Source organism: Octopus sinensis, linkage group LG11, assembly GCF_006345805.1.
Source record: "Octopus sinensis linkage group LG11, ASM634580v1, whole genome shotgun sequence".
Classification (NCBI taxonomy): domain Eukaryota; kingdom Metazoa; phylum Mollusca; class Cephalopoda; order Octopoda; family Octopodidae; genus Octopus; species Octopus sinensis.
The window spans coordinates 23716674-23721673 of NC_043007.1; the positions used below are offsets into that span (position 1 = coordinate 23716674).

General features: G+C 37.0%; 2 protein-coding genes across 7 annotated transcripts in view; one reads left to right on the forward strand and one right to left on the reverse strand.

The window, feature by feature from the left end:
* Window positions 1–3590, reverse strand: part of LOC115217283 (sodium channel modifier 1-like) — a 69521-nt gene extending 65931 nt beyond the window's left edge. The window contains exon 1 of the mRNA XM_036507248.1: window positions 3568–3590. The gene's annotated coding sequence lies outside the window, so the exon portion shown is untranslated. The remainder of the gene's footprint in view (window positions 1–3567) is intronic.
* LOC115217148 (CCR4-NOT transcription complex subunit 4) overlaps window positions 2977–5000 on the forward strand; it is a 97366-nt gene continuing 95342 nt past the window's right edge. For 3 of the 6 annotated variants that reach the window (XM_036507241.1, XM_029786763.2, XM_036507243.1), the window contains exon 1: window positions 3686–3826. The gene's annotated coding sequence lies outside the window, so the exon portion shown is untranslated. Of the gene's footprint in view, window positions 3161–3684; window positions 3827–5000 lie in introns of those variants that run through there. The other 3 variants (XM_036507245.1, XM_036507244.1, XM_036507242.1) reach the window with 2 other exon arrangements.

Below are 5000 nucleotides of genomic sequence, written 5' to 3' on the forward strand. Positions count from 1 at the left end.
GAGCCAGAGGCGGTTTCAGCCGGTTTGGTAATGAAAGGGTTAAGGCCAATTTACTTCATTTATGTAAAGAGGAAACTCCACAGAGCTGCAGCTGTCTTCTAGCTCCTGAAGACTTTATGGTTTAACTCTTCCATCAACCAAGGTATCAAACTTCCTATGTATCCACCCACGATCATGCTGACAACAACTTTATGCCTGATGGATGTGGAAAAAGACAAGCAGAATATATAAAATGGCAGATGTCTTTCACAAGTTTGCTGTAGACAATACTAAGAATTTCTTGGCATGACCACTTCTTAAATGAAAAAGTCATGGAAAGGGTCGGCTTGAGTAACCTATGGAATGCTACCATTGTGAGATTGCTCGACCATGTGCCGTGCATGCTCTTGAAGAAATCATTGAGAACCTCTTGAGTGGAAGCCAGAAAGAGACATAGGAAGTAAAGCAGGCCAGTCAAGAACTGGCTGCGGATTGTGAAAAAAGACCCAGCAGATATGGGCCTAGCCAGGGTGCAGTCTCATAAGATTTGTGAGTGTGTTTGGTGGGGATCTCTCATTGCTTAGATGCTCCGTGGAAAGTGGGAGCAACTAAGACTATAAAATACCTATTTCTTTACTACCCACAAGGGGCTAAACACAGAGAGGACAAACAAATGGATTAAGTCGATTATATCGACCCCAGTGCGTAACTGGTACTCATTTAATCAACCCTGAAAGGATGCAAGGCAAAGTTGACCTCGGCAGAATTTGAACTCAGAATGTAAAGAGAGACGAAATACCGCTAAGCATTTCATGCCACGTTCTAACGTTTCTGCCAGCTCGCCGCTTTAGCCTCTAAAATACCATAAACAGCATAGATAAAACTAAGACATTCATAATACCATTTTTCCTTCCATGATTGTAACTCCATCCATTCAAAATCTGTAACCTAAAGAGGTCACATATGCATCACAAGACATGTAATGCCACATTCCATCTTACTTGGTCTTCAATCATTCTGATTCCTGAACAATTTGGTATTGTACTTGAATTTGACTGTGCCATCATGTTGTAATTCAATAGGAAGATAACCTAGCAATGTATTTTCTCATTCCAGTTGTGGATGGTTGTTGGCATCTGCTTAAGGCGGCGAGCTGGCAGAAACGTTAGCACACCGGGCGAAATGCTTTGCGGTATTTCGTCCGCCGCTGCGTTCTGAGTTCAAATTCCGTCGAGGTTGACTTTGCCTTTCATCCTTTTGGGGTCGATAAATTAAGTACCAGTTACGCACTGGGGGTCGATGTAATTGACTTAATCCGTTTGTCCCCTTTGTGTTTAGCCCCTAGTGGGTAGTAAAGAAATAGGTTGTTGGCTTCTGCTTTTGAGATGTTTTATTATAAATGTTACTTGGTACCCACATTACACCCTTCTCTGCCAGTACATTGAGTGAGGATAAGAGCAGTGCTGTCTTAAGGCAGGGGCACACTGGGCAGTTACCTGGGATCTTCACAGCTCCAGGAGCCAATTTTAATCTGTGTACTGGGGCTTGCTATCAATAAATAAATACTATAGGATCCAGTGCATTGATTTACTTGGTGTCTTATAATGCTGCTAAGAGGGCCCTGGATGAGAGATCCAGTTTAGTCTCTGACTATTAAGACATATTGGGGTAGCAGAAATATTAAAGTTTCGAGATAAATGCATTACATTATTTAGTTTCCTCTCACTTGAACTAAATTAAAATATTTTATTTTCTTAGAATTCATGGGATAGCAGTAATACATTGGTGATAATTTAATTGAATCTACTGTATCCCTGTCCTTGCAAAATATTGGTCTTGGATGTTGTCAGAAGAAACCAATAATTTGCAAACATTGGGACAGTTGAGTTGAACTGGGAAAAATATATGTCACTATTTAGTTGCCTTCATATACACAGCATGTCCAGATATTGCCTTTGATCAAAGTGGGGTCAATAAGTATCAACTTCCGGGCTACAAGTGGGATCGTCTCCACCAACTAGACATCTCCAATCATTCATTGCTTCTTGCCATGTCAAAAAAATGCCACATCTAAAGATTGTGGGTGAAGTGGCAGAAATAACATAACCAAATTAAATGCATTAGTATTTAGCTGTTACTAACTCTGATCGAGCAGACCCATGGTCAAGAACAATCCAGTCATGGCCTTCCTGGGTTTTTAGGGCCATGTAATAGTACATGAACGAACGTGTCGTTTCCTTTTTAGGTTTTATTTCCAGCACAGCAAACGCCTACGTATAGGCTCCCACAGTTGTATCCTTCTGTTTTGTGTTCAGATTTTCATAGCTTTCACTGCTGAATCGAATACATCCCATAAATATAGCTTGGAGAGTTGTTTTCATGTAGGAAAAGTCAGCTCGACGAAGTCTTTAGGTGTCTCATAGACCCAATAACCCATGATGGTACCCCGCTATTATCAGGCATTCCGAACATTGAAATGTTGGCAGAAAATGTTAGTTTTTTTTTTTCTCCACAAGAATTTGCCTGTCATATTACGTATGAAATACTCCAAGATGAAGAGAGAATATAAAAACAAATAAAAAACGCCCTTTCATTTCACCTAAAATAAATAATGTTCCCCCCCACAAAGGAATCTATTTTATTTAGAATCGAAAGATGTAATCATTTCTTTTTGAGTAGATAGCTACAAGACATTATTTAGTTGACAGAATCAATCCCGGTAAATGACTGATATATATACTCCATCAACGCCAAAGAGATGTCAGATACAGTCGTAATAGAAACAAGATTTGAACTGAAAGCCATAAAACTAAATGTGGCAATGACGCTTTTCTTTCTCGGCCAGACCAAACGCTTATATGGAAGAGTAAAACAAGAAGAAAAATCATAATGATTTTGTTTTGTTGACAAATTTATAGAGGAAAAGGATAGCAGATTAGATCGACTCGTATATACTATTGGTATTTAATTTACCCCGGGTGTTATTATCCTCGGGGGGAGACGAAAAGCAAATAACAATATTATCATAATTTGAATCCAAAACGTAGAACAGTAAACTAGCAAAGGGAATTTAGTACTGCGTTCTACAGTTTGTTACAAGGCTTATCATCAAAAACACCGTCATGTCGCCGAAGACTGGTTTTTTAGATTCGCTTGTACGACATTCCTGAAAATAACGTCGGTAACAAATCGTGTTTTTTTTTTTTTTTTTTCCTCTCTAAGTTCTTTAGGGGGTGGGGGTGGGGGGAATGCAATTGAGTCGGATAAACTAATCGAGTAAAAAAAAAATAAAAAAGAGAGAAAAAAAATATATATAATAGATATAGATATATATTTTTTTCTGTTTTTTCTCTGAAGTAAATTATTTTTAAGAAGATATATATATTAGTAAACAGAAAAAAAAAATGTGATGTGTGTGTTAGAGCCATCTTACACAACAACGACAAATACCAATTATATACATGAAGCGGGGTGGGGAGGAAACACAACCACACATACATACATATATATATATATATATATATATATATAGATATATATGTGTGTGAAGTGAATTAACGAACGCTCCCTTGTTAATTTATAACTTACGCCTTCTTTGCCCAAGCGCGCCTCCTCCTGGCTTGGATTGTTTCCCCTTAGTTAGTTTATGTCACTGTTGAGCATCCGTAGCGCGGGCTTAAAGAGCGATCTGGTAAACGTTATTTATGCTGCTTTTTTTTTTTTTTTTTTTCGGTCGAGTTGACGCTGTCTGCGCAGGCGAGTTGCGCAGTGCCTGTTTTGGCTGAGGCTTCAACAGTAAATAGCTATTTTCTGGAAACTTTTTTCTGGGGCCAGGCCTTATATTTAGGTAGGTAAAGGTGTAATATCCGAATATCAAACTGCATTTTTCGACGCCCTTAACCATTCGTTACATGTCTTATTATTATTATATGTGGATGTCTGTGTTTTAGCTTAGGCTGCTCCGTTTTTGTATGTATTTTATTTTATTTTCGAAAGCTTTAAATCGTCGTCTCTTCTCTTCACTTCTCTGCTTTTGCTTGTCTTTTCCGCTTTCTCGCCTTGGCGACCCCCACCAACGTCTGATTCTATCTAAAGACGAGGAAGGGGAGTATTAACTCTTTATTTCCCTTCATTTTAAATACAATATATACTTATCTACACATTAATATATATACATACATACACATATATATATAATATGTTAGGTAATGTTCACTGTTTGTATGTATTTGTAGACTGACTGACTCTTTTTCTACTGTATTGTATTGCTTAACGAGGTAGGAAGGGGATATTTTTCTACATTTGTGTACTGCTTGTATATGTGCCTATATAATACTCACACACACAAATACCACACAATGTATGTAGAAATATATATATATATATATATACATACACAGGCATATATGTTCATTGTATCACCAGTGGAGCATACATATATGTATGTGTACATATTACCTTAACGTATATATATACCACGGCGGGAGCCAGCTGCAATTAGCACTTATGTGAGTGGGTATATATATATATATATATATATATATATATATTATATATATATATACATACACAGGCATATATGTTCATTGTATCACCAGTGGAGCATACATATATGTATGTGTACATATTACCTTAACGTATATATATACCACGGCGGGAGCCAGCTGCAATTAGCACTTATGTGAGTGGGTATATATATATATATATATATATATATATGTATATATATGTATGTAAAACATACGTGAGTGGGGTATTTGTGTGTGTATATATTATATATGTATATATGTGTGTGTATATGCACATAGTGTTGTGTATGTGTTATGTACGCATATATTTATTGAGTGATTATGAAAGTATGTATATATATATTATATATATGTGTATATAATTATGTGTAAACTGCTGAATGGCAATCTTTAATATATTATTATCGATGTATTTCAGCTTCTGTGTTTGTAACATCGTCTTCCCCCCTTTGCTTTTACACTGACTGCTCCCCTCATGACGGCCACTGTTAC